The sequence below is a fragment of the Mustela nigripes genome, chromosome X (assembly GCF_022355385.1).
Source record: "Mustela nigripes isolate SB6536 chromosome X, MUSNIG.SB6536, whole genome shotgun sequence".
Classification (NCBI taxonomy): domain Eukaryota; kingdom Metazoa; phylum Chordata; class Mammalia; order Carnivora; family Mustelidae; genus Mustela; species Mustela nigripes.
Window position 1 is genome coordinate 119,525,653 of NC_081575.1, and position 8,658 is coordinate 119,534,310.

The window sequence follows — 8,658 nt, forward strand, 5'->3', positions numbered from 1 at the left end:
TGTCTAAAGAAGCTTACTTATGGAAAGAGAATTCAGTTTCCTGTGGCTGAAAACTTGCAGCGGATGTTTGCATATAGAAGTATCCTGTTAATCTTAATGAGGTGAAAAATTATTAAAGAAAAAAAAGAAATAAAATTCTATACCATGTTTCATTTCATTTTGTATTAAAAAGAGAGTTGAGGGTCTCAGCTAACGTCCCCAAATCTGTGTTGGAGATTTGTGAGGAACTAATATTTATGGAGTAGACAATGTGATTTTATTTATTTATTTTTTTACATTTCTTGCATATTTCATCTTTACGGAAACACGCTTTAGTTACGATGGAATTGGTAGAGAGAGAAAGTGAACATGAATCTTCTTTGCAGGAGGACACAAGGCCAGTATTGGAATTGGAGTCTGAACCCAAAGTCACGGGTCTTGGACCATCTCCTGCTCTCTCATGTCACTGGGGATATCCCTCCAACTTTTCCAGGACGTGCCTGCCCAGACTCATTCGAATGCCATGTTGAGTGGAAACCTAACTTTCAGCCAACGTACTGCTGGTGCAGACTGATTAGATAAGCGGTAACAGCCAGTATGGATGGCGGAGGTCACGGACACAACCGGATGGGTCAAACCACAGCCAGTTCCCAAAGAGGACTCTGGTACCTCATCCCTACATTTGGATTTGTGATTCTCCTCGGCGATCTGGCTACCTTCTCTCTGCCGTTAAGCCTTGTAGTGGGGACTTTTCAAATAATCTGGAGCTAACTGGGATGTCCTACCACGTTTGGGGATGGCCTGACACCCTGATGTCATTTGAGTTCTGTGTGTACGTTTAGGTACTCCACCAGCATCGAACAGGCTTGTAAGGATGGGTGGTTGCCTTGAGTGAGTCAGACCCAGAATCATAACCTCATGAGGTTTGGTAAAGCAGGGAGAGATTTTTGGAGGAAACTAAGGAGCCCTAGACATGGACTGGCTCCTGGGCTTTGGCCAACTGCCCAATAATGCCAAGCAGTGATCATTCCCACTCCCCAACCCCGTCCCCCATGCCTGCCATGCTCTCCAAGACTTCTCAGCACAATCATGGGATAAGGCATTCTATAAATGGATCATGGAAAACTCTATAAATTTAATCACTCCATACATGATTACACGTGTATTTTTTTGATGTGAACAATACAGACGCTACTCATAGGCACATATTGTAGACCTCTGTGACTTTAGAGGTTAATTCCTATTCATTTTTACCTAATTATTTATTGCCTCATTTTATAATACATGTTTATGTCACATTAATAAAATGTGTGCGTGTGGGTGCGTATATATTGTGGGCATTGTCTATTTTGGCCATAATGATCTTAAAAGGATCCTTTTAAATAAAACTGTTCATTTCCCCATAGGTTTCAAAGGACATTCAAGCTTTGATGCATCAACCATTATCTGTGTAGGACTAAATAGGTGTCCTTTATTGAAATGCCAGACATAAGCCTTTTAAACTTTGAATTTCCCAGCTCTGTAGAGTTGGCTCCCATGCATTAGAGCAAAGATATGCTCTCTTGAGGGTCATCTGCTTAAAGAAGAACACAGGATGTTGGGCTAAATTAGGTGTACAAGGAGACATTAGCCTGTGGGCTCACTTCCAGGCAGGCAGGTGCATCCTTGTGGTGGCAGAGCTCCGAATACTGGTTTGCAGGCGGAGTCCATGCAGGGAAGACGCGTGGCAGGGGAGGGCAGGAGGCAGCATGCTGCCGGTGGGGTTCTTCTGAGGACGTGGCTATGCTCACGGTCTGGTTCCCCAGTGCATGGAGACTGACTCGGGGGAAATCACAGACACCAAGAGCAGACTGGTTAGATAAGAGGTAACGTCCAATATGGGTGAACACGCGGTAGGTGAGATCAGCTGACAGGAGCCCACGCCTTGTCAGCCTTATGAAGAAGGGAAGGCTGCAGTTAGCCACAAGCAATGGCCTGTAGGTACAAGGAGCATTCGGGAAGGGAAGCCAAGCGGCGAGACCCGAGCTACGATGCCTAGCCATGCCCTCTGTGTGGACACAAGCATTATGTGGGCACAAAACGTTTTTCTCCAGGAAGAAGCTGAAACGCTGACCTGGACAGACAGACGACTGGCACAGAAGTGGGATAATGAACAGAGAAGAGGGACACTTGACCAGAGCTATTTCGCTGAGGGGACTATCTGCAATGTGTCTGAGGCCCCCAACAGTCTTTACCGCCTTGCACGGATGTCCTACCGTCAGACGCAACGGTGCTGGGCTTGTCAGAATCAACCACCGTTCTCTTTCCCTCATGACTACACCTGTGTGCTCCCAAAATTACAATGGTGCAGAATGTGTGTTTGCCACCAAGACACCCAGACGTGTCCCAGAAAGAAATACTCAAAGACTTTGCAGGATTCAGGAGCATCTCAGGTATCTGCTGGTCACTCTATACTCAAATTCTTCTTTCGTCAAGAGTTGAGGAATAAGTCAAAATCTATGTCTTCCCTAAAGGACTGGTTCCTATTGTGTGTACACCGAAAGAATGTGAAGAACTTTTGCGGATGTGATTAAAAAACCCAAGTATCTGACTCTATGAGATTATTTATTTTTACGGATATTTTTTAAATGTATGGGGAAACGCTGCTCGGCTCTAAGTGATTTTAGCCCTCCTCAAGTTAAGGTTTGACTTAATACATTCTTCTCGCCAACACCATATGCATTAATCATCGCAGCCGCCAGAAACCGGGCTGTCGGTGGGAGGGAGTGAGGGCCAGAAATTAAGTAGGTGTTTGTTCAAAACATGAAATCGTAAGATTTAAGTTAAATTGAGAGCACAGCAAGAAAATGGTTTCCCTGACTGTGACAGAAATGAACATCTCACACCATCATCCGCTAATAATGTACCATAGTAAAATGTTATTACAACGAAGCATTTCTTTGACAAGCCACCTGTTGAAGTTTTCAAAAGAGAAACAGAAAAAAATCACAGCAAGTTATTTTTCCCTGCTTTCCCCCATAGGCATAACAAAAATCTCAAAAATAGTTTGAAATACCACGGCTATGAAATATGCTAATGGTAGCAATAGGAAAAAAAAATCTGTATTCTAAAACTTTATCTCAACTTTTATTAGCACTTGGAGAAGGAAAGGGAGAGAAAAAAAAGATACGGTGAATTTCTCAAATGCAAACCTCTCTTTTCAATCTGCAAATACTCATTGCTTTCAATGTTGGCATCAATATTCTAAAATTTAGACCTGGCAATGATGGTCTCTACGTGATGACACAAATTAGCTAAGTATAGTATATTTGATTGACAGGATCTTCCTTTTCTTTCTTTTTTTTTAACTTGCCTTTAAAAATATTTTAGATAAAAAGGGTGGCTTTTAAAAATCCTTTGTCTCCAAACAGAGTCTAGAATGTTAAAATCACATATAAGACAAACGAGAGGAACATTCTATGAATCCCTTCTGTGCGTCTCTAGAGCTTCTTACGATCAAATGTCTTCTAAAGTTCTTGATGAAAGATTGGAGCCATTCGCCGGACCGCGTACGCCTCAATCATTATTAAATAATGCTGATAATCTGACACAGTATCATACTTGAAAGCCCAGGTTCGTCTTTGAGGCAGCTGACCTCCTGACTTACCACAAGAGGATGTGGTTGGGGGCACCGCCAGCTTCAAGTGTCAGAACTCCTTACTTCAAGGTTTCTAGGGAAGAACACAGCTCAGCGTACCGTGTGTGCATTTCAAAGAAACAAAGCAATTGGACCACATAAACCCTAAGCTCGCGGTTAGCCCTCCCAGGATTTCAGTGGGTTTCTGACACGCCTTAACCCGCTCTTAGAAGAGAGCTCCGGAGAATAAAGAAAATCGCTGGCAATCTAATCAATGAAAAGGCTGAATTTAAATCCGACGCATTTCCGGAAGACAGTGGTTCCTCTTTCAAAAATCACGCAAATGCAAGCCTCCCAGAGAATGAGAACTTTTCTTTCATACTTTAAGATGAACTGCCTATGTAAAATCAAAAACAAGGAAATAAAGCAAAAGCCAACACAGAGAACAGTAACACTCATTATACAGAGCGTGCATAGGTTTTTTGTAAACTTCTCTGAATGCATAAGGTTGTCTGTTTAATAAGGGTGCATACTTTCAGTTCTAACGGATAGGTTTCTATTAAATCGTCTACATTTAGGCTTCCCAAGCAGGCACAGCATAAGGTGAATGGTTCAGATACTCATCTCTGAGTCCAGAGAGTAAATGAACATGTTTTCATTCCCGATGCAACAATGACTCAGCTTAATTGAACTTGATCAAATAACCAGATCCACCGTAATTTAAAATATGGGAAAAGTATGATGGGAAAAGTAAGGTCTACATATTAGGCAAAAGGTAACCTCTACAGTTCTATCAGAATCTTTTTATATGATTTGACTTAAATATCATATCATTTTAGGACTTTTGACCACCCTCTCCAATCCTAACTGAACTTGCTGGAATTAATGCAGAAGGAGAAGAGCTCTTTGTTCATCTCCCTGAAGTGTGGAATTACCCTCTGGCTCCCTCTGAATTTCCTTCCGATCCCACTGATGCCTGAATATTGGCAGAAAAAGAATCAGACATGAACTCATAACCAAGACTCGGAGATGCAGGGACACAAGTGTGGTGTGGCTTTACCAGAGGGCTATGGCTTATTCATGAAGAAGCTCTTGGACTGTCATTCTCCCCTAAGATCTGCTGAAAGCAAGAGGGTCACCCATAGTACTAACAAAACTCAATAACTGATTATTGACATCTCATTTTTAAGTTGGGCAAAAATGGAAGCACCAAGAGGAAAAATTCTCAAAATCTGTCTCATCCTTCCAGGAGAGAACAAAATTTTCATTAACTGCATTATTACATAGACAGGATCTACGGAAATTGGCTCTGTAATGAATGTGTCCCGAAATAGGGGTCTATAAACACAGAATAATAGATATTCTGTGATAGGGATGTTAAATTGTCTTGTGTGCATGAATGTCTAAAGACTGTCATCACAAACTGTGTGTCTGAGAATGAGAAAATCCAGGCAAAATGAAGTCAAGGAGAAACCACCTTTCCAACTACGAGGAATTTGTACCTGATTTCACATATTTCAGAGGCAAGGTCTATGGTTTTCATATTTTGATCTCCTTTTCGAAATATCATATTTCCATTTAAAACACCAATGAGATGAAGTTAAAAGTATTTCAAATTTCTATCATACTTTTATTTTTTCAACAGACACAATCCAAAGTGTCTAAAGTCAATCTTTTGTGGGCACATTCTTTTCATGACTTGATTACAAGACCAAAGACCTGTAATCTCATTTATTTTTATTTTTTAAAGGTATTCTTTATTTATTTGAGAGAGACAGAGATAACAACAGAGACATGAGCAGGGGAGAAGGCAGGAGAGTGAAGGGGGAAGGGAGAGGGGCTCCCTACTGAACAGGAAATCCTACATGGGGCTGGATCCCAGGACTCTGGGATCATGACCCAAGCCCAAGGCAACACTTAAGTGACTGAGCCCCCCAGGCACCCCCTGTCATACGATTTATTATTTATTTATTTTTGTAATATAACTCAAAAAACATACTCTTTTGCAGTAGAAAATATTAGAGATAAAAACAATTATTTTTTTAAAAAAAACTTTATGGCAGTATTTATGATAATTGGCATAAAATGAATATCCTCTGTCTTTGTACTTGAGAAGGTACATAAAGTTCTAAATAGCCCTAAGTATGTTCCTGTTACACATGGAAAAGAGAGAAAAGGAAGTGCTATTTTAGGACTAAGTGCCTAAAAGGAAGGGTCAGCCCATGTCCAGTGGATTTCCATGTTGGCTGTTCACAACTTCTGCTTTTCATAAAAAACAAGATGGTGGAAAGGTGGTTGGGGTAAAAGTGAGCTGTGTCTCTGTAGGTTCTGTATCCATACTGGATAAAGAACACACACATGAACTCTGGAACCATAACCGAAACCTGCCCGGCACATTTGTAGTCAATGACACTCCATAAGGGTCTCTACTAGTGTCTCTACCCTCTACTAGTATCTGGTAGCCTAAGTGGAGAATGTTCTAGAATATTTCATACTACTTCACTAATCACTGTCATTTCTCCTACTCCTAAATCTTAATGATCTTTCTTCACTATCTTTCCAAGTCCGAATTGGGACTTGGTCACTGTGTTATACGGTGGTGGCCTTAACGTGCATGAGAAACGTTGACGTTAGTGATGTTCACATATTAAATTGATCTGTCAGGGCTCAGTGAAGACGTGAAATGACTCCAGTGATTTGGACTCTCTCCATCCCTGAAATATTTTAATGCCATAAAAGATGCTTAATTCCAACATGTAATAGGTATTCTGCATTTTAAATTCCATCTTTCTGGAGCAGGTAATAGAATAATCCTTTCTGTTTACTAAAGAGTCCAGGATGCAGTGTTACATAAAACAAACCGCTTGTTCAGCGGCATTATACACTCTTCCATCTGAATTATCCTTGCGTATCATTATGAACTGTGCAGACTTGTTGCTTATGCAATTAGAGAGTTGCAAGTGTACGAATTGGAGGATCTAAAATGCCGTGATGACACCCATCTAAAACAGAGGTGTAGGGGTGCCTGGGTGGCTGGCTCAGTGTGTTAAAGCCTCTGCCTTCCACTTAGGTCATGATCTCAAGGTCCTGGGGTTGAGCCCTGCATTGGACTCTCTGCTAGGCAGGGAGCCGGTTTCCTCCTCTCTCTCTCTCTCTCTCTCTGCCTGCCTCTCTGCTTACTTGTGATCTCTGACAAATAAATAAAATCTTTTAAAAAAATGAAATAAAACAAAACAGAGGTGTAAATAACTTGTCATTTCAACAAGACTTAGCCAAGGAACACACTTCATTACTAGGAATCATTTGTGAAAAAAGAAAAAAAAACCCTCAGATTTTCCTGACGTTTCCTTAGACCATGGCAACGATCGAAAAACAGTTTCTTTTCATTTATTCTGCCTAATATTCTTTCCGTCAGTTTGTCACAGAAAACAATTAGCTACAGAGAAGCAAAAATTACCAAAAAACTTCTGAGAACTAATGAATCACTGACATGTTATTGTGAAAGACTAATTATAATTTTTTGTTATGACTCACACAATTACAATTTTAGAATATGTGACTTTTAAACATCTAATTCATTACTTGCTATCTAGTTATAATTAGCAGTATTAGAAATGCATTAGTCAAATTATTACAGATAAAGAACTAAATAACATAGAATACGTATGTAAAAGAAGTAGTTGAGTATTTAAATGTCCCCTTGTCTTCTATTAAAACCTCTGAATTAGCAGTATGTCTATGTAGAATTCTCTAAATGTTTATCCCAAACTGTTCAGGTATTCCTAAACCCTCAACATTATTGAGCATTCTGAGCTCTAAGAACCATTCTCTAACCCATCACACATTCAGAGAGATTCATCTGAGGCTCCATCAACCAAAGGACTTCTCATTATGACTTAATAATATCACCATCTTCTCTGTTACTACTGTAACTTGCAATCAGAAGCAACCTCAGGAAGTCACTCCTTAACCATGAGCAAGCACTGATCCATTTTGCTTCATTTTGTACTTGGTGATTGCGAGAACACACGGAAAACATATAGGAAGCCTGTACGCAGTGGAAAATACTGCTAATATTCTATCCAAGTTTTTGTTCCCAACACTACTTGGCCACCCGCACACATTGTCATATTCACTTGTTCATCTGCTCCCCAAATAAATGGTCCTGTTTCTATGAAAGAAGTCCACAGGCTACTGTACACATAGCACCCAGGGAGATCTTTGAACTAGCTTATCCATACCTAATGGAGTCCTAGACTAGCTTATCCACAGCCAGAATGTAGCCAGTCTGTAGACTAGTTGACTCATATCTAGTGACATCTATAGACTAGATAACCCATTCTTAATGGACCTAAAGATTAGCTTATCCATAATCCAGTTCAGTCTGTAGAATAGCTTACCCAAACCCAATGGTGTCTGCAGACTCGTTTGCTTGTATGTATGGAGTGAAGACTAAAGATTAGCTTACTCACTCTCAATACACAACACAGACCACCTTGCCGACGATTCTGTTAAGCCTACAGACCATCTTAATACACAGCAAAGTCGACAGACTACCTTATGCATATCCAGGGGAGTCTGTAGACCACCTTATCCACACCCAAGGAAGTCTAGACATTACCTTTCCCAAACCCAGTGTAGTCTATAGACTAGTTTCTTCATACCTAGTAAAGTCCATAGAAGAGTTTACCAATACTCATTGACTCTAGAAACTAGCTTATCCATATCCAGGTAAGACTACGGATTAGCTTTCCCATACCCAGTGTAGTCTATAGACTAGTTTACTCATACCTAGTGAAGTCCATAGAATAGTTTACCAATCAATACTCATTGACTCTGTAGACTAGCTTATCCATATCCAGGGAAGTCTACAGATTAGCTTTCCCATACCCATTGTAGTCTATAGACTAGTTTACTCATACCTAGTGAAGTCCATAGAATAGTTTACCAATCAATACTCATTGACTCTGTAGACTAGCTTATCCATATCCAGGGAAGTCTACAGATTAGCTTTCCCATACCCATTGTAGTCTATAGACTAGTTTACTCATACCTAGTGAAGT